The sequence below is a fragment of the Orbicella franksi genome, chromosome 8, assembly GCF_964199315.1.
Source record: "Orbicella franksi chromosome 8, jaOrbFran1.1, whole genome shotgun sequence".
Lineage (NCBI taxonomy): Eukaryota > Metazoa > Cnidaria > Anthozoa > Scleractinia > Merulinidae > Orbicella > Orbicella franksi.
In genome coordinates, this window is record NC_138152.1 from 3,872,146 (window position 1) to 3,894,352 (window position 22,207).

Consider the following 22,207-nt stretch of genomic DNA (forward strand, 5'->3'; position numbering starts at 1 on the left):
CATATTCAACTATAATTGTTCAATTTTTCTGCCAAGAGTAAAGCCTGAAAATATGACTGTCATTACCTCTGCAACATTCAATAATTAGTCACATGCTTGCCATAGGATCGATACAGGTGGAGATATTAAGAGCAATGCCAAATGGCATGAATTGAGATTTTGAGAAGACTCTTTTCTTCAACCAAAATATCGAGACCGTCTCCAGGATTCGAATGCTCAGTGTAGTTTAGTAATGTAACTTAAACAAACATTCAGTTTAGCTGTCAAAATAAGGATATTCCACAACACTGTGAATCACTGTAGGTTTAGTCTTACCGCAGAGAAGAGCGCTATGTTTTTCCTTGAATTGAGACAAGTATTCTGCCTCCTTTCCCAATACCCTTCTCGTTTCCCAGCAATAGAAGGTTTCAAGCCTCTCATTTTCGCTCTCAATTTACCTTCTTTCTCCATGTCACAGTGAGAGAGTACAGTCTCCCCGGGTATAATGGAATCGAACCAGTATTTGCCGCTGACCGCTTGTCCTCCTTCACTGGCCTTGATTTCTTTGCACGTTTCAGCGGGCAGTTCAGGGATAGAGCCTAGCATTTCTGGAAAGCGAAAAAGACGTGTAAGTCTTAGTTTAAATAAATATGTATCATAAATGTTTCTTTCAATTGCAATTAACTTACCTCTTTTCCAGTCTCTTGCAAAATAATATCTCTCCGGGTCAGCAAAGAAATCTTCAGGTCTGGCTTCCTTTGTGCGGTTGTTCAATTCACACATGTTTTGGGAAATGACAAAGTTAAAGCTCTGACACCTGACGTCAAGGTAACACTCCCGCAAGCATACGTCACCCAATGTTGCCCCAGTGATCCTTTTAAAGATGTGTCACTGTAGCATCATGCCAAGTATGGACTTTCCGCCTTTCCGCTCATTACATTGCTGAGCAGTAGCTTCATAGAACACTTGACACAGGGCAAATAGAACTGGAACTGAATAGAGCCCTTTCATGCCCGTTTCTTTCCCTGTCTTCCACGAATAGAGACCTGGAATTGTTGAAATTTTATGAATTGTCATCACTTAATTCAATGCAGTTGAAACCTATTAATCGGTACTGTAAAATGTTGTGTTATTTGTAGTACTCAGCTGCTCAATCAATAAGAGAGAAAGTAGAAGATAGAAACCACAACTTATCAACAAAATATACTCAGTCAAGTTGGGAAACATCTGACTTTCTTTAGGATATCTCTCTTTTCAAATTTAAGCTATTTTTAATATTATTTTTATTTCTTTATTTGTTTTTTCCTTGTTTATTTCATTTGCTTCCCCGTCTGTTTAATTGTTAGTTAGTTTGTTTGTTTGTTTGTTTGTCTCTGCCTTTAAACTTGTTACAAAGGTAAATACCTTTATTTCTCCGCGATTTTACTCAAATTTGAACTGAAATCATATGAATGCGAATGCGTCATCGAATCTGCAACTATGAGCGCCGTGGAAGATTCTCTAAAAACTGCCTAAGCCTTTCTACAAGTGACATTTGAAATATTCTCGAGTAGTGTAAGTGCCTATAGGAACTAATACCCTTCCCTACACGCGCCTTGCGGTTTGATTTTTGGCAAGATATCAAGATTTCCAGTTGTCGAATCGCAAAATTGGTCACAATAAAGAAAACTAGTATTTTTTTACAGTCGATATGTAACCTACGAAATATTAACGCTTGACAAGAGACGATAAAAATTTCTTATTCTCTAAATTTTCGTTTTGTAGTATTGAGAGGATTCTTTCTCAATCTGCTCAAGTCGAGACGGAGAGACACGCAAGGTCTCGATGTGTATGGTCTACAGACTCTAGAGACTTCACTTCTTCGCAAGACGTCCTTTCATTGAGATACGCTCGGCTCAGGGTATCAGCGATATACATGATAGGGCCTTTCTAGTACATGCTAACTTCGAGAGTGTAACGCTGAAGTCGGAGCAGCATTCGCTGCCGTCTTGCAGGTACGTAACAGAAACTATTGTTAAAAAATCTCGTCCAAGGAATTGTGGTCTGTTTCCACGTGGACACCATCACGTCCAAAAATATACTTCTCAAATTTCTCGCAAGCGAACACAATGGCGACGAGCTCTTTATCAGTTTGAGCGTTCTCGTTTTAGTTTGGGCAAGGGCTTTCGATGCAAAGCTTACTGGCTGCTGTAATATAAGAAGGGCGGCTCCCAATCCTATATCAGAAGTATCCCATTAGAGGGTGACCTCATCATTTAAGCTATAGTAAAGTAAGACAGGTGCTTGCGTGATGGATGTTTTAATGTCGTTCCACGCTTTCTCCCGTGAATCTGACCATATCCACTCAGCGTTTTGCACAGTTAGCTGGCGAAGGGGGTGAGGGATCTCTAAGAGGCCAGGAAGAAATTTAGCTAAGTACTGAACGGTGCCATTGAAGCGGAGTAAACTCTTCACATCAGTGGTGCGTGGCATTTCCAGTATGGCGCGCACCTTGTCGGGGTGAGTTTTCAGGCTCGATTTAGTTACGTAGTAACCTATTAACGGGACTTCGTCTAAGCAAAGCTGAAGTTTTTACACAGCCAGCTTTACCCCACGCTGTGAAAACCGCTGGAGAAAGACGACAAGGTTTCTATTGTGATCACGCAGAGTTTCCTTATAATTGTCCCCAAACCCAGCCACCATAAAATCATCTATCACAACCTCTGTGCCGGTGAGACCGTCGATCAGGTCATGCATTCTCCGCTGAAAAACTTCGGGGACGGAAGTTATACCAAATGGCATTCTACACCATCGATAGCGACCAAGGGGTGTATGGAAAGTGGTAAGATGCGACGAATCCTTGTCCAACTTCACATGCCAGAACCCATTTTTTGCGTCGAGGACTGAAAGTACTTTAGCTCCATGTAGATGACTAGCGATGTCCTCGATAGTTCTCGCGAAAAATTGCTTTGTTCAGATTCTTTGGGTCAAGGAATACGCGAATTTTTTTCGTTCCTTTTGGTGACAACCAACATAGAGGAGATCTAGGGTGTAAGTTTCGTGACCGGTTCAACGACTCCAGAACCATGCAGCTCCTCAAGAGTTTCTTTGATTTTATCGCGAAGAACAACCTGACCTAGGTGGGGAACGTACTGCACCGGCTTTGCTGATTCATTGAGCCTGATATGGTATTCGCCGTCAAGAGCGCTGAGGCCATCTTCGAAAACATCGATCTTTAGTATACACTTTGGCACTACAAATGGTGCCTTGGAGAGAGAACACTACAACACCACTTGTATCGGGCCTCCTTATCGCGTCTGAGTCTTTGATTTAGACTACGCCCGGCCGATTCCTTCGCATTCCGTTTTACCTAGGATTGGACGGCGACGTTTCTCTCCACCAGACGACATAGTAACAGAAAAGTAAACGATCCATGTTCATGCCTCACTTGGATCTTAACGGAATGCTCCCACCAGCATAAGACAAAATTGACGACTTCACTGGAGTAATGTCCTTCAGGCTGTAATCACCCGTTGCCTTCTTGTAGATATGGACTGGTGAAACATTGCATCGGGCGCCAGTGTCAGTCTCAAACCGTACGAAGTTCCCGCTTGCCACATTTAGCGTAACGAAATTCGAGTCAGAACTTTGGCTTGCCGACACCATGAACACCTGAAAGACAGGGTAATCATCTTCTTCCTCTACCATTGAGGCTTGTCTGGAGTTAGAATTCAAACGGCATTTTCTTTTCAGCACCTGTTGCACTTCTTGCCCCAAGCAGGGTAAGCTTCTTGTTTTCTTCCCCAAAATCGGTAAGGATATCGCAATTGCTTTGCAGGAGTAGTAGGCGACTTTCCTTCTTCGTTGTCTTTGACTATGTGATGGTTGACCGAGTTGAAATCGCCTACTGCCTTGATCTGAGCTTGGGACAAATATCAGACGTCTTGGCGAGATTAAGTTCGGGTTCCCGTAAAAGCCTCTCCCTGACTTTGTTGTCGGCAATGCCAAAAATAATCCTGTCTCCAAGGATATCATCTGGCGTAATGGCATCAAAAACACACTTATCAGCGATATGGCGAAGAGCAGTTACGTACCGATCAAAGGATTCGCCCCGCTCTTGCTGCCGTAAATTGAAACGATAAAGGTCAAAAGGAATATACTTTCTTAGGTACAGCAGTTGTCGAACTGCTCGATGACCGCTTTGATATCCTTTCTCTCAGGAGCAGTTAAATTCCACGTTTTAAAGAATTTTCTCGCTTCTGGACCTATTGCCGTGAAAAACGTAGCCACTTGAACCTCGCCATCTTCTCTGTTGACTTTAGCCGCTACACTTTACTGTAACCACATTTCCTTCCATTCGATCTATTTCTCTGCAACGTTGGAGTCATTAATATCGAGAGAATGAGGCACAGGCAACGACTGAGGGTAAGCCATTGGTGATCAAACCATTCCAGACACCATGCAACGAGAGGTTTCTTGATAATATGTTATTTAATAACGGAGCATATTGCGAGCGACCATTCATGCTCCACGACGCCAGAATTCTGATCGCCGGCCGCGCATGTTATAACTGATAAAACACACTTGACAATCACTGACAATAACTGACAGTAACGCTTGCATGCAAAGTTCATAGTTTGTCACAATTACCGTCGGAGAAATTGAGAATATAGTCGAACTTGTTTTTTCTGCTTCTAAGAATGGCCGACAGGCAACATGGTATAGCTACTGTTATTTTATTTTTTTTTTTTTTTCCGTTGTTTGATAAAACTCAAAATATGTTTACCGCAGATTTAATAGAGTAGGATTATAGCCCTCCTCGCTGGTTGAATTCTACTTGAAATTTGTTGCAGACACACACCCGAGAACCGCCCTCTTTTACTTTTATTTCTGCAGATGTATAAATATGATTGTTTGTGTTCTTCCCTCAATGAACACAAATATTAAAGGGAGGCTAAAAAATTACTTGTAACTTTGCTTCACTTTCTTAGAGAAGACTTGTTACAGTCGACTTATTTTAGACTTAAAAGGTTTTTTAAAGATTGCCCGAAAAGCTCTCACAAAACGTGTTTGAGGCAATAATATTAAAGTCGGAAAAACAATTCAGCGTCAACCTATTTTAGACCGTGTTAATTATTAAGTAAACATGCAATTTACAGACTGGTTTTCCCCCTCTAGTGCAGATCAATTTTCAGGTAAGTTTTCAGATTGCCTTGATTCACAACATTTCCATGCATGTACTACTTTCGAGTCATGTCTGAGGAAGTCAGTAGTGAGCCTATTGAAATATTGCGACAGTCTTTTACCCGCGAAAATTTTAACAATTTTGTTTGACCCAACTGAACTCTGCAAAACTCGAGGATATGAAATATTCAACTTTCTTTAACACGAAGAGTGGTATGTAACAGGCTTGAGACTGAAAAACCCATTGTCCTTGGATTCCGCTTCTAATTTGAATTTAAAAGACCGGTTTTTATGTAGAGAGGAAAAGCGGAATACCCGGAGGAAAAAAAAAAACAAGATTATGGACACAACGTCGAGGATGGGAAATGCAAACGATATATACTCAAATTGCTCATGACAAAGTTCGGGATGCCAACCCGTGTCACTTGTGGCTGTTAGGATGTTCAAAGGTGAATCAAACCTAAATTTATAAGTACAAAAAAATGCAAAGACAGTCGAACTTACCCTCCGTGTGCGTTGGACAAAGCATCATTAAAATCCATGACAGCAAAACAACGAGGGCAGTACCATTCATGTTTGACACCAAAACGGCGTCTTGGCAGGCTCTAGAGTCTTGTAGACAATGTTAGGATAACGTTAAGCTAGCGACATTGATATTTAGTCGAATGAACAACTCACTGCAAGTTGTCACCGTTTTTTGGGCGATGCGGTTGATAAGCGTGGTAGCTGTACGAGACTTACTTAGTTACTCACGTCAGTGTAATTCCTCCCGCTGTTAATTAGACTTCCTGTTTAAATTATGCATGTTTAATGCGAGCAAACAAAAAGATATTTACCTTTGAGATGGACATGTAATCATAATATTTCTGCGGTTTCCTCGACTACACTTGAAGGAAAGAATTCGTTCTTACTCGCCTGTTTAAGGGTGAATTTTATCGACTGTATTTATTTATTTTTTTATTATTATTCTTATATATATATATATATATATATATATATTTTTTTTTTTTTTTTCTTTAAATGAAAGATGCGTTTGGGTGAATTTTATCGACTGTATTTATTTATTTTTTTTATTATTTTTTTTTTTTTTCGTCCCTCCTTTATTGAATGTTTTATTCAAAAGCTATTAATATATTACAGTTTCTTTTTTATATATGTGTGTACTTATTAAACTTCTTACATGTAAAGTTTTTGTTTATTTTCCTCTAAATATTTTTGCGTGATCAAGTTAACTTGAATATTGAAAACATATCTATGGGACTTCATTGTGAACTCAAGTTTAGTTTATGTTCAAATGAAACACCTGCTTGCAAACTTATGAGCATAACACCCGCGGGGTTAATACCCTCTTTTGGTTGTTAAAGGCAAGCTTTTGATACAGAGCGGGGAGGGACTTACTAGGCACGCGGCTGATATTTCTTTTGGACCATTCACATCTTTAATTCTACTTACATTTATATTTACATCTTTTACAATACTTAAAAGAAGAACATACTTTAACCGAAAAACTGTTGCAGTAGGGACTCTAATTATAGTCATAATGTTCTCTATATTAAGTGCAAATGAGAAAAGCAGACATCATAATTCGTTCGTCTAGGCAGGTTTTTCTATATCAATGTCTTAAATGTTATTTTCGCTATCGGGGCGTCTATATTGGAGCGGGGCTTTTATTGGAGGAGGGCGGGAAATCGAATCACCGCGGTAGAACTAAAACTGAATAACACTTTCAATAGTATTTATAATTGTGCTTGTTTCCCTAAATATCAAAATAGCTCAAAATGATCGCGGACAGGGAACATGTCCACGACCGTTTTGTCATTGTTTATAAAATTCAAAATATATATTCATAGCAGAATTTATTAAGCGGGAGAATGGTTCTACGAGCATCGTAGGAAAATTAGAGAGATTTAGACATATCGAACGCCAAACATTTCTGACTAAGTAAGGCACTTATTTCTATTACTAAAAGCCACGACAAGTGTTTTAAAAGATAACCGATAATTACTGTTTTTCGTCTTTCTCAAAAAAACTTGTAGACATTGTAGATAGAAGACTGTGTTGAATTAACAACTGATAACCATGAGAAACTATATTATTTACTAACTTTAGAAGGACCCCTGCTAACTAACACCCACTGTTACATGAGGGCACGAGGAAAAAAGAACAGGACAACAGTCCATCGAAGTCAACACAACACTTACTCCCCAAGTCTTTTCTCAAACACAACCCGTAATAGTCTACTTTGGGGCCCAATATCCTACCACCTTTCCCCCAGTAAAATTTTACGTTAAACCAGTCTAAAGAGAGTGTCGTCCAGGTACTTTTACCAAGCGCCCCGAACGTGTTCGTTTGGCAGTGATAGTGACATCTTATTTGTAGGTTTGGCTGTCTTGGTAGTCTTTGGTCTCTGTTGTGTGGAACTGAGGTGACATGTTTGGGGCGTTGTCTTGCTTATCTGGCATCAGGTGAACATGATTTCTTCTAAGTACTTTGCCATCTACTTTTACATCATAGAACCGGTATCCGTGACTCTCCTCCACTCTTGTCCTTTCACTAGTCCGTCAGGCTTGATTCTTACCGTATCGCCAGTCGATAATTCATTCAGATCTTTGGCATTTCTATCATAATAGACATGAGATTTCTTGCTCTGCTTTTTCCACCAAAACCTGTTCAGCAAGTTGCGGGGTTAGGAGAGTTGCTTTCATAGGTATTTCAGTTTTCAGTTTCCCAGTTTAATAATCGCTGTGAGGGAGATGTTGTCATTCCTACCGTGGGTGTATTGCGCTGGTCCAGTGATGTTTTATACGGGTTTATGCAGTTTTTTCGGATTTTCTCAGTACTGTTTTGGCAATCTTCACTGTAAATTCAAAGAAGATTTCGTGCGCTTTATCTTCTTCCGTTGACAGAATTGTGAAAATTCTGCCGAGTCACAATTATTGCCACAGTCAATAACGATTTCATCAGGAATTCCCCATCTTGCAAATTGTTTTTGCATCAGATCAATGGTTTCAGCTGCGGTTTGGTTGTTCATTCGGTCAAATTCAATCCAATCCCCTTTCATAATCAATTAACACCAGATAGTGTCCTTTGTTCCACTCTAAAATGTCACACCCAATTTTCGACAAAGTTCTAGAATTGGTTCATGCTTAACGTACCTATATCGAGTTGTGGATTTAAGGGAAGTTTGGAGAGCACTAAAGAAGCGTAAGAGTTGCTCGAGGCTATGCCTCGAGCAACTCTAGCTTGTTGAGTGCCCTCCAAACTTCCCAAGTGAATCCACAACTCGATATACGCACAGCTAAAAGCCTGAACCAATTCTTTTATAACATGGCGACAACAACTTGGGCGCTAAAACATCATTGTTTTATGTTTGATTGACTACAAAGTTCTCACAATGCATGGTGAAGGAAAACAAAGGTCATTAGGATCCTAACACGCCACGATCAGTTGAGCAACGGTTGAACGAAAACGCTAACCTGGTTTCTAAATGGGCAAAGAAAAATTCGCTTCTTCGAATCAACTATAATGAAAATGTAGGCAAACAAAGTCAAAAATACTCAATGAAAATGTAGATAAACAAACTCAAAATATTCAAGTTTAAGTAAGCATCTTAGCTTGGCAAAAGTCAAAGGCTCCAGGTAGAGTTTGGATTGTTTAGAATAATCTTCACGTTGCCGAAACTTAAACGAAAGGAACTTGCACTAAAATCGACGGAAATTTTGCAGCTAAATTGAAACTGCACACGTCATCTTATACGCACGGCCGTGCGTTCATAGAGATTTCGTTCATGATGGCTCATAGGAATCAGATATAGGACTAGCGCGCTTTGTTATTATAGGAATTGGATGACTCATTGTTTCCTTTTGGCTGTTTTTCTGAAATTAATTGCACACTTCGCATGTGGGAATGAACTGTTCCAGCTGAGAGTTCATCCCGGGCAACCAAAGAGATGTTCGAGCACATGTGTGCTTGATCTTTCTCATAGCAGTTGGAACTACGATGCGATCACCTCTGTATACAGCTCCATCACTTGATAACAGTTTGTCTTTGATGGTCCAGAATGGGAGGATTTCAACAAGCACATACCTTTTGCCGATTGTCCAGCCTGCATATATGTGGTGGATAACTAACTGTAGGATGTTGTCTTTGGCTGTTTCGTCTGGAATTTCACTTGGGTGGCGTTTTACGCTTTGTTCTTCAAGAACCAACCCAGTAGTTTCAATCTCTTGTTCACTCTTGCTTCGGTTCTGATTGGTCGTTTGGGATCTGCTAAGGGCGTCAGCAATGAGGAGATCCTTGCCTTTAACATTCTGCAGAACATTCTCTGAAGACGAACAGGATTGTTTGCGACCGGTTTCTTCAGTATTGCAGCAAGTGGTTTGTTGTCATGGTAGAGAGAATGCACGTGGCGTGAGTGCCATGGCGTCTTACTCGGTGAAAAGGCTAAATTTTCGAGTACTACAGTTGGTTTTCGAAGTACTTGTGCTTCTCTCAGCAAGTTATTACGATCATAACTTCTCTGATAGCGATTATATCGGAAATTTGGGTAGATATCAGCAGCAATGTGTTACGGCAACAAAGCAAGGCCCGACGAGCGCGGCCATTTTGGGACTAAAGGCAGTTTCAGCATTCCAACCGAAGAACTTCAAGCGAAAATTCTTTCACTCTGTGATTAAATATACTACAAATGGTGTTTCAACTTTCAATCCTCGTATTTTGGAACTCGAAATTTTTAAGGCCTGTGATGTAAACCCGAATCCTGGCCCGACTACTCCAAGTGATAACAAGAATGACAAGACAGTCAATTTGTCTAAGGTATGTTTACCAGGAAAAGGTCTCAGACTAGGACAGTGGAACGTAAACAATCTAACGGACACTAAGTTTGAGCAGATAAGGTTATTACTAACCACTAGACGTCAAGAAATCGATGTGCTTTTTCTCCTCGAAACATTTCTTAAACCAAACAAACCTGACTGCGTTCTAGAAATACCTGGCTACACGCTCTTCAGGAAAGACCGGCAAGGAACCAAGAAGGGCGGCGGAATTCTCGCCTACGTTGCTGACAATCTAAAAGTCGAAAGAATTACAAGCCTGGAAGAAATGGATCTAGAAACCGTCTGGTTACAAGTCTATCCCTATAAATCAAATCGCCCGATACTCACAGGAGCTGTTTATCGCCCGCCTTCTTCAACGGCGGACACGGATGCCAAACTGGAGCTTAACATTGAAACAGCTTATTTAAGAAACCAAGAAATGTATGTGTTTGGAGACTTTAATATAAACTTCTTGGATACATATGTCTACAAACATCATCGATTAGCGAAGGCATTAAAAAGCCTAAATTTAAGCCAACTCGTGCACAAAGTTACACGTCCCGTGAGCTCAACTTGTCTCGACCATGTCTACGCAACGCATCCTGGTTTTGTTACTGAAATCTCTGTACCAGATATTGGTCTTTCAGACCACTTGCCAGTTTTTATTAGACGTAAATACTCCAAAAAGCAAAGAGATCAAACCCACAGTACTATAGAATATCGTGACTTCAAAAATCTGAATACAAATGAACTATTACATGATCTACAATGTGCCGCATGGGACATTGCCTTTGTTTTTGATGATTTAAACGATGTTTTGATTACAATGGAAACAATGCTAAATGACGTTTTGGACAGGCACATTCCACTAAAATCTAAACGCGTCAAGAAACCGAACCAGCCTGCTTGGATGACTAAAGAGATCTTGTCGTCTATGAAAACAAGAGACAAGCTGTTGAAAACGGCGCGAATTTCAAATCTGCCTGCAGACTGGGAACGCTATACGCATGCAAAGGGTAAAACTACAAGTCTCATCAAAAAAACAAAGAGAAGTTTCTTCCGCAAGAAAATCGACGAAAACAAAGGAAATCCAAAAGGAGTTTGGCAAGCACTCAAAACATTAAGTGGGACTAGTAAACCTCGAGTTCGCATCGATGAATTAAACACAGGAAACAACATCATTAGTGACGAAGTTTCCATTGCAAATGAGCTTAATCAGTACTTCGTAAACATCCTAGATCAAATTGGCAAGGAAAACGACGCTGGCGTAGAGTTTGATGACACCAAGCTGAAAACTTTTGTCTCTTCGCGATTGAATGATAATGTGGCTTTCAACATCCCTCCAATAACGCCTAAGCAGATCATTGACACCATAGGGAAAATCGCTTGTAACAAGGCCTCTGGGCACGATGGCATAAGTATTCGTGTACTCAAAATTATTGCACCAGCGTTTGCAAGTCCATTATGCAAATTGCTGAACCTTTCAATATCGATAAACAGTTTTCCAGACCGTTGGAAAGTAGCAAAAGTTACACCATTGCACAAGGGTGGCGCACGAAACGATATCAACAATTACCGCCCGATATCAGTTTTACCTGTCTTTTCGAAGATTATCGAAAAACACGTAGCCAGCTGTCTTCTTAAGTTTTTACATGACAACAACATGTTATATGAGTATCAATCAGCCTTCAGGTCAGGTCACTCTACAGAAACAGCTCTAATCAGACTTACAGATCACATCCTGAAAAACATGGACAATGACGAAGTGACCGGTCTGGTATTTATAGATTTTCGTAAAGCTTTTGATGTTATAAATCACGAACTTCTTCTAAAAAAGCTGTCTATTTACGGTGCAAGCCCTCCGTCTGTTGCCTGGTTTCAATCGTACCTGTCTCAGAGAAAGCAATTTATTACATTAGGGAAAACCACATCTGAACAGCTGACTATCAGACAGGGCGTTCCCCAAGGATCAATATTGGGACCGGTGCTTTTCCTCCTGTTTGTCAATGACATGCCTCTAAACGTTCACAAGTCAACTATGGATATCTATGCAGACGATACCACCTTGTCTTTACGCTCAGACTGGAAAGCTATTCCTGCACTAAACAAATCATTAACAAAGGACTTGACAGAAGTTGAGAAATGGGCTAGTGAAAACAAAATGTTTATAAATACCAAGAAAACCAAAGCGTTGTTGGCTACGGGAAAGCGTCTGCGCAGACGTAAAACCCATGACGCAGGAAAATTTGAAGCTAGGATGCAAAATACAGAAATTGAACAAGTTGGTAGACATAAACTTCTTGGAGTGATAATCGACGAGAACCTAACTTACGAAGCACATGTTGACGAACTATGTAACAAACTTTCAAAACGAATTGGTCTTCTACGCCATATAAGCTGCTACTTGAAAAAGAATCAAAAATTGATCTACTATAACGCAGTAATCAAACCACTCTTCATGTATGCAAGCACAGTATGGACATCGTGTAACAAAGAGGCACTCGAGAGAGTTCTCCGTATGCAAAAACGGGCTGCGCGTATTATTCTTGCAGCACAACGTACTAGTCGAACTGTCACTTTATTTAACTCTCAGAAAACTAATGGAATTTTTTAACTCTTATTATTCGTAGTATGTTTGAAATTGTAAGTCCAGTTTATTACTTGTAACCATTTTTAATAGTAACTTAATTAAGTATTTTATTGTAAATAATATCGTATTTTAGCATTTTATTGTAAATAATATATTTTTAGCATTCTAATTATTTTAAGCTGAGGGCCCCAAGTTTATCAGTAACTTAAGTTACTGTCACGGGTCACCCTCATTAAATAAAGTCTTTCACTTCACTTCACTCATTGTAGGAGCGGAATTTATTTTGTAAAAAGTGTCAAAATCTATTACATTATTCTACGATTTTAAACGACAACCGTAAAGATGATGTTTGTGTGGCCGTATGTTCACAGTGGAAAACGGTCAATCTAATGAACTTCTCGCGGTTGTAAATGTAAAATCTAAAGTAACACAATAATGTCTAACGCGAAAGTTACCAACGGCTTGAGCTTGAGACCACGTAGTCGCGAGCATCACAACGAACAAGTTGAGATTTCATTGTTTTTTACCGGACATTTGATTGGCTGGATTTGAAAATGTTGGAATCTTTTGTTCCAGTTCTGCCATCTGATTGGTTTTCATTGTCTGGGTGGCTCCGGTTTCAGTAAACGCACTGTAACAAACCCAAAAGGCAAAATGTTTATGAGATTAATTTATTTAAAAAATTCAACTTTTCTCAGCCTCAAAATAATCTTTTAGTCAGATTAATGTTTTCACAACACCACTCCTTGTAAAAATAATAATAATAATAATAATAATAATAGTAATAAAAATAATATAATAATAATAGTAATAGATAATAATGTGGTACATGTAACAACATCAGTGACACAGTCGGCTTGTTCTTACCACATTTTGACGTCATCTGTGATCTATTACTGAATAGACGCACGGCAACATGGAATCAAGTTGTCAAATATTTGCGATAAATCAACTACATAGTGTTCCACCCGTACTTGGTAAATTATACTCTCTGAGTCACAACAGAGTATTGCGATCTCAGACAATGAGATCTCCTCAACCGATATGAACAGAAAGAAAAGCTTTTAACGTGAAAGTGTGGAAGTATACTGTGCTCACGATTTACGATTAAAGCTTGAAACAAGAAACTAGACGCTCCAAGAACGTTTACTCGGGCTTAGTACCGAAATATCAAATCTTATTTTTGCTCAAGAGGGCACGGTATCGAATTCTGCAATCTGATTGGTTCTTAGCGCGGTCCGGATTTTCCTATCTCTGACCACGATCACGATAACAGCGCGAAACAGCGCGGGTGAAACTGTCGTGTTGGTCAATTTTCGTGAGTGAACTAGCGGTAATCGTCAACCTTTGCCCTTTTTACGTTTCCATCGACGATTAATCAACGCAAGTTTATCTCTATTCGCTTTGAAATGGCAAGGAACACTGTAAGTAAATTCAATTGAGTATTTCGAAGTTACGAAAGTTTGTTTGGTTGTTTGTAGCTCGGCCCTGTAATGGCGTGTAGTCCTGTATTTCTCTCGCCGGACAATTTTATGCAAAAAAAAAGTCAATTGCTGTTGAGTTTAACTCAATGATCGTTGCTGTATTTAAGAGACATACTTAATGAATTTCCTCGAATTCTGCTTCTCAATTTACGTTAAAAGAGTCTGATTTCGAGTGATTCGCAACGACTGATAGACATTGTTTTTGTTGAACGACTTCAAACTTTGCACGAAATTTCACACCGGAAAAACAATTTTGGAGAATTTAACTGGTGAACTAGATACAACTAACATAAACTAGTTCGAAATAAATCTGTTCTTTCATACATCTTTCTTTGTCTAGTATCGGAGTCACTCGTTCGTTCGCTTATTAGATTTGTTACGATGGTGTTTAGACAGCACGTAAGCCAATTCAATGACAAAGTTGCGTAAACAAACCAACTTGTAAGCCAATTTACCGCAGGGAAAGGAATAAAAATTTTATTTGCCGGCTTAGGGTCGGTCCTAAAGTGAAAAACTGTGACCTCGGGCTTGAAAATGCTGCCTTTGGCCTCGGCCAACATTTTCAAGACTTCGGTTAAAGTTTTTAACCATACGGACCTCCCAGCCGGCAAATAACATATATGTACTTTGCAAGTAAGATTATTGAATACAATAAAAGCAAATAAAAAATCAGGATATTTAAACACAAGAATTACGCTTAGATATTTACTATTGAAGTTATTTCGTTGAGTATATTCTCTTCATCCAATTGTATTATGGTTGCTTGATCTTTGAAGCTCTGTTTGCGATGATTCTTCATTTTTTTCAACAGCTGAAGTGCTCGTCCAGCATATTTGAACTCGTACATGGCTCATTTATTGCTATCTCGCAAAAACTAGCGCGAACTTTGCTTGTCTGGTAGCCTTCCGAACAATATAATTCTAGGACCGACCCGTTCCGAAAACGATCGACATCTTTGTATGCGAGATGAACGTATAAGGCGTGATTCTTCACAAACTTTCTTCACAAAACACAGCATTCTGTATATTGCATTGCTCACGAAGAGCAGAGACACGATAAAGCAATCTGTCGCATTCTCATCCCCAGTTTCCACGCTCTACGTCAGGAACGCCTGGCTTGCATTGTAACACTCGGGCTTTCCTACGGAAACACGAGTCATGAAGATAAGACACATCAGCACACTTTTCACCATTCATTCTACAGTCTAGCCTCTTCCAGGAATTCAGTAACCTTGAGGAACAGAGTAAAAAATGGAGCACAAAAAATTAGGAGGAAAGAGTCATCCCATGCTGAACGTTGATTTACATGTATACTGCATTTTTTTTTTTTTTTTTTTAGGTCATTTGACATGTCTAATAACAATTGCATTTTGAAAAACAGGACGAGCCAAATTTCGAATTTATCATGTTTCAGTGTTTTTTATTCATTGTTTTTCCATTGTCATTTGGATTAACTTCCATCAATGTAGGTTATTTTCTAGTGAAATCCAAGATAGTGGATCAAAAATAACATCGTGACCAACAAACCGCAGACAAATTCCAGCACCACCTCCTCCCCCCTCCTTCCCCTCCCCTCTCTGTACAACGATATGGGTATGCAAGTGGATAGAAATAATTGATTGAATGTTCGTTCATAAACAGAACCTCGCAATACCAATGACAGTTGAAATTGTTGAAGGAAACTAGGCAAAGATCAGTTTTAAAAGATGAGGCAGTACTCTCTTTTCTTCAGGGAAACTGCCAGAACCAAAGATTGTGTTCTTAAACGTATAAAGCAAAAAAACAAGGTCGTGGTCATTGATACCCAACACCTCTGTTTCTATTTATTTCTTTATTTATTTTTAATGTAGCTGGTAGAAACCAATTCTTAAGCTTGCGCCTGTGAAGCTATAAATTAGATATTGTGTCCTTAAACCTATAGATATAAAGCAAAAACAGTTATCATAACAAGGCCATGGCCACTAACAAAAATCAGTGATATCCGACACCTTTGTTTCATAATTTTTCCCCTTTTTTTAGGTGGTAGAAACCACTTCCTACAAACAGTGCGTTTTCCTTTAAAACTTTAAGCTGCACCTGTGAAACTATTAACTAGATACTGTCTCCTTAAACGTATATAGCAATAAAAATCACCTTAACACTCTACGAAATAAAGTTTCATCCTTTTTTTATTGTCATCTGGGGATGCGGATAACCGCAATATCGCAGAGAAAAAAAAAAACATTGGGGAAAAAACGGATTGTAACAAACATACAGAAAAAAAGGAGCATGTGTCAAAATTAATTTGCGTAGATGGCAATTTCGTTGCTATGAGGGCCAAAAAACCCAATACAAAACAAAAACAAATAAAATAATAAAAATATCGCAATTTAAGTTAACCCATCACCCACCCCTTGCTAAAAATGAAAAATGAATATATGAAAATGTTAGCTCTATTGTCCTTGAAGTTTTCACAAATCAATTTCACACAAATATACTTTGCGCCTTTAAGACTCCTACCAAACATACCAAAGAAAATGTAGACTTGAAGAAAACGCAATTTGAAAAAATAATGATCGAAAACTTTCAAATATGCCTCCAAATTTGGTATATTAGTCTCCTACGAATGTGACTCAAGTTAGAATAAGTTGAGTCGAGAGTTTTCTGAGACAAGACGGCAAGATGCGAAAAATTACTATTTTCCTTCGTTTTGAAAATGCATTGCGTAATGAAAATTAACAAAACTCAGATTACTTAAACTACATAACATGACCTCGTCCGGCTATCTTATCATTGGCATGGGTTTACCGCGAAAACATAAACTTGAAAAGACCTCACACAAAATAATAATAATCGCGTTTTGTTCAAATAAAATTTTTTAAAGTTTGCTTGGGTGATGTGTAGATCACGAGGAGAATAAAAAGAGTTTTTGGCCTTTAAATTACCTACTAAATATATCTCTTACGATATATTAACCAATTATCGTGACTACGCAAAGTAGTTATTTGGCGAAGAGGGTCGTATGATTCTATAAGGGTTCACCCTAAAATCTCATGGTATCCAAAAGCACCTCAAGCCCTAAATCCTTACAAATCTTAAATAACAAAGCAACTTTTGGTCATCAGCGACTGGCCAAGGGATTGTGAGGAGCACGCGCTGAGGATCTCTGCGAAATTACTTGACATAATCTATAGCGTTTAAACGGACTATGCACGTGCAGTTTTCAGCTTGAACTTCTACTTATAAACGTCTCAGTTTACTGAGATCCTCAACTATGAAGTCAATGATTAAGAAAGTCAAGTCCTAAAGGGAAAATTCATGGGGCTGTTCCCTCATTTTCTCTTGTGCTACCCAACTAATCATCCTACTGTATTAATAAAAACAAGGAAAACAATCGCTGTATATATCTTCTTTAGATGAGAGTTAATTGTACAAATGGTATAAAATGAATCGAACTGAAATTTAGACTAACCTCTAGTTCCTGTAGTGATATATATGTTGCTAAATTAGATAATCAACCAAAAGGGACCAGATACTGCATGATTAAACCTTTTTTTACGCAGAGTTTTTAGCAGTCTAAGCGTTACAAACAACGCTTGCATCCTCGTGATGAACACAGTTGTGCGATCCCCATCCATAATGAGTACATGCAAATAGTGAAGACTCGCCTCCTTGGCAGGCTACATCATCCATCCAGATTGGATCTGATCCCTGGCCATATGCTGCACTATGAGGAGCGGAGGACGCGCTGGGGAAGCCAAGTTGACGACACACCACATTTGCGTCATTCATACCCCAGCCGTCATCACACACCGTGCCCCATTGTCCGTTATGATAAACTTCAACCCGGCCAGAGTTAATTCCACCGCCTACCAAGCGAACCACAGAAGAGCTATAAGAACACCTTACACTGGCGTCATTACTATGGGTACAAGCATTGTTTCCCCATCCACGGTGACTGCAGTCATAGATATGTGACTCGCTCCCTGAGCATGCTACGTCATCCATCCATATGGGACCGGTTCCCTGTCCATGAGTTGCGCCACTGTATACGTGCGAGGCCTGTGGGAAACCAAGCTGCTTGCACAGCACGTTGGCGTCATTTATATCCCAACTATGATCACATATAGTGCCCCACTGATCGTTGTAGAAGATTTCGACTCTACCGGTTGATAAAGTACTTCCACTGATACGGACGCTTCCTTGTGAAATAACTATTGAGTAAAATGTTTTAAAATGTAAATTATCATGGAGGTAAATGTAATTGCATATTTAATTTAGAAACAAACAAATAAGCGAATATATAAATAACACTTACAGTTCGAACAATAGAGTAATAAGAACTAAACAAAATGCGAGAATAATTTGACATATTATATAAATAGCCACTATGACCGCACCTTCGCACTAACAAGTTTAGTATGTGATAAGTTTAGTTTTGAAAAAATACTTCCGTGTTCAAGTTTTTGTATCTGGTTCCTTAATAAAAATTTTGACTGTCACTTCCTAATAAGGATGTTCTTGCATAACATCATACCTCGGTAATGTGCGAGAAATCCTTGATAAGTTCCTGAGCCATCAGATGTAAACCTCACGTAAAGATTTCTGGATGAACTTTGAACGGCTGAAGGGAGAGAAGATCCGCTAAATGTACCAATCAGAGGAGAGGAAGACGATCCACCGTCGTAAACTGTTACGAAATCAGCGGACGGTTGAGTGTTAAAACGAAGAAAAGTAAGTTCAATCTCTGCATTTGAACTTAAATTCCACCGGCAATCCAGGTTATTGCTGTAAGACCCAGAAAGTAGATTCGACTTGATCTGTCCATCTGTGTTAGTTTGACTCATCAACAAATTTGCACAGGAGCTTGTTGCACTTACAAACGGTGCTGTCAAATAAAAACAAAAAAAGTTACAAGAGCTTAATCGAAGTAAGTAACATTTAAAAGCAACTATCGTATTACTGATTTCAGCTTTAAAGTTACGCAAAGAACGTTCTTCACTTTTTAAGAGTGACTGTCCATAAAAATCGACCAAAATCGACTTTTGGTGGCACAGGTCGAACAATCGATTTCACTCATACTTTGCCCATAGATAGCTCCTATGATAAGAATACAAACGGACTGTAGTTAAGTTCTTCTAATACAGCTTTGGTTGGTAGAATTTTGCACAAAAAAATCGATTTTGCCCTGTTTGGACTCAAAATCTACCGTCTTACTGAATCTTCTGGATATGATCACGTGGCGCACCGCACAACACCTACTTGAGATTCTTTCAATGATTTTTATATTAAGCCCAAGTCTTCATGGCACTGAACGAAAAATAATATAAATCAGTTAGTTTTGAGCCCGAAACGAGATCAAAAAGACAGGCAAAATTTTGCAATGTGCTGCAAGTGAATTATAACACCAAAATACGGCCATATTTTTCTGTGGACCATAGCTTTAAATGCGATAAAAACACTTTCTACGGGTTAACAATACACCCAACTGATAAAAACAAAATGAAGCCCTTGAGCCAGACTGGCTCATAGCTGCTGGAGCTTATCCCGGTTTCTGTATTGTGAAGCGGCTAGGAGTATTTCGACTCCTCCTGGACGGGATGCAAGTCCATCGCAGGTCACTCCCCTGCAATTTGTTTTGTTTCCCCAACAATTCGCTGGTACGTTTTTCTATATCCTGGGCGGAGAGAGGCACTGTGAGAGTAAAGTGTCTTGCCCGTGCAAGAACACAGCACCGGACCGCTCGATCGCGGGACGAGCACACTGACCACGAGACCACCGCGCCTACACTAACCCACCTGTTAGGATATCAAAAAATGTCTCGGGGGAAATGATCTTAAGGACGTTCGCGCTAATTGTTTCTGCGCATCCTTACTGCCCACGCAAATTCACTCACCACGTCATGCATGAGCGCGCGCTGAGTAATAAATTGAACAATGATACGGCAGATGGCCATTGCTTTAACTTTTCCTGGATTTAACGATCTTGGATGTTTGGTTACCCCTATTTTTCTTTTGATGGGTCATTTTCTCTACCGATTTTCTACGTCTAGGGAAAAAATGAAGAAAATCTATCGACTAGAAGTTAGAATTTTTGCAAAATTCACCATCGAATTGCATAAATATGTACTTTTTCATCTGCCTTACAACACCCACGTCATCCGTGTACTGATGAAGTACGTGACTGCAGATTGCTCGGGGATATGATTGTCCATAGCTTGTTCATTTCGACAAGATGGGTCACTTAATGCTTCCGATCATGATTACCAATGCCAGTTTTCGAGGTAAATTTAAGCAATTCTCTATGGTTTATGGAAATTAGATCATTGACCAATTAATTCAACTGGAAATACCATAAATCATAAAAACTACTAGCTGCGTAACTCCATCTCTGTGAAAAATTTGTACCTTCACAATAAGCTCAACCTCAGCTGCAAAATATCGGCAAGGCGCTGGATTTCTAGAATTTAGCCGAGGAAATGATTGTGTTTGCATTCCAGTCATACCGGGGCACGTTTCCTAGAGAACTTTTTTGGCCAAGGTAGTAGCATAGTATTTTTCTATCGTTGCCTGTCTTTTAAAATGCTTTTAATCGACGTTTTTAATTAGCAAAATTTCTAAATCGATGCCCTTAAAAAAATTAAAATTAAAAGTGTTCTATTATGACTTTTTTTCTCACCCAAATATTCTACGATGGCTATCTCCAGTTTGAAATGAAAACAAATTATATATTCACAAGAGATAATCAAGGTAAGTACTTGGATAATCTCGTGATATTCAGGGTGACTAACAACCAATTCTCCAGAGACATTTTTATATCCCATCAGGTGGGTGTATAGTTAACCCGTAGAAAGTGTTCTTATGGCATTTAAAGCGAACGCCCATAGAAAAAAAATGGTCATATTTTAGTGCTATATTTCGCTTGCAACACATTGCCAAATTTTGCGTGTCTTTTTCATCTCGTTTCGGGCTCAAAACTAACTTTGATCAGTCATACCATGGAAACCTGAGCGTAATATATAATAATAGGTCCGTACTTGTGAGCTTTCGGCTTAGTTTTATTTCATTCGGTTGGAGTTTGATTCTAATCGACCTCTTCATTCACGCTGTAAAATAAGGGATCGTCACGTGATTAAACCAATGCTGAACAACTGACAGGAATGGATTAGTGGGGATATATAGCTTGTGCAACAATTCCCTCCCCCCTCCCCACCCCCACGGCTTCACTCATTGCAGTCGATCGCATTTTTTTCTTTTTTTTCTTTTTATTGCATATTCGGAGCTGAAACCTGCAGTTAATTTTTCTTATTCTTTTTTTACGTATTTGTTTTTCTAGGGTAATCCTTAAACTAATTTATATATTTTTTTCATAGTTATTATGATTATTTTATTTTCCGGAATTTCCGGGATGTTCCGGAATGTTCCATGTCCCTGGTTTAATAGACGGCCGCTATAATCTCGCATTTGATTCTGAGAGGAATACATCCACTTTGAGTGAATTCATAGGATATGCAGAATTGACGGATTTCCGTGAATTTTTGCTGAAACATTCCAGGGATACTGACAAGGTGAAAAACTCGCGGAAGGAAGAAAAGCTGGCAGTACAAACAGAAAAACCGACTATGACTGGGGAGGCGGTGGGAAAAAGTTTCGACTTTGCGACAAAGCAGCTGTTCACAAGATGGCGATGATCGCAGGAAGAGCTGTACGGGTCCGCAAACGAAAAAATTCCTTATTTTTTGATCGGGATCATTTGCCGTCCAATATGGGGATCATTTCCGGTCCGGGATCATTCGTGGTTCAATTTGGGGATCATTTACGGCCCTGGGATCATTTGCGGACCCGTACAGGGCCGCGTGTCACAGAAAGCATAACTTTTAGTTACACCTAGGACTTGAGCATTCTCCTGATTGGTCAGGAAACCTGGACCCGCAGACTGTTGAATGACAGGAAATGCCGCGCACTAAAAGGACATTATGTTTTCAGTTGCTCGACATAATGTTTGTTTCCATCACCTGATGCTACAATCATAATATCAAAACACTGCCCAATCATTGGTGAACACGTTGTTATCATTTTGGTGACACAATAGGTTACCATAGCAACAGTATGACCGGCTAAAAACACCCTTAATTCACAGGGGCCTCGACCACTACATCAGCGGTAAAGATAAACGTACTGTTTTTAACCTGTGTTCCTG

General features: G+C 39.3%; 1 protein-coding gene and 2 pseudogenes across 3 annotated transcripts in view; 1 reads left to right on the plus strand and 2 right to left on the minus strand.

Annotated features, from left to right (window-relative positions):
- The window catches only part of LOC145496065 (uncharacterized), an 11,393-nt pseudogene extending 6,566 nt beyond the window's left edge, over positions 1-4,827 (minus strand). The window contains exon 1 of the transcript XR_014050513.1: positions 438-4,827. The product of XR_014050513.1 is annotated as an uncharacterized LOC145496065 (transcript). The remainder of the gene's footprint in view (positions 1-437) is intronic.
- LOC145495612 (uncharacterized) overlaps positions 1-22,207 on the plus strand; it is a 265,207-nt gene that overhangs the window by 150,785 nt on the left and 92,215 nt on the right. The gene's annotated exons all lie outside the window — the stretch shown is intronic.
- Positions 14,863-22,207, minus strand: part of LOC145495977 (uncharacterized) — a 192,652-nt pseudogene continuing 185,307 nt past the window's right edge. The window contains exons 16-17 of the transcript XR_014050509.1: positions 18,546-18,896; positions 14,863-18,222 (exon numbers count right to left, since the gene is read on the minus strand). The product of XR_014050509.1 is annotated as an uncharacterized LOC145495977 (transcript). The remainder of the gene's footprint in view (positions 18,223-18,545; positions 18,897-22,207) is intronic.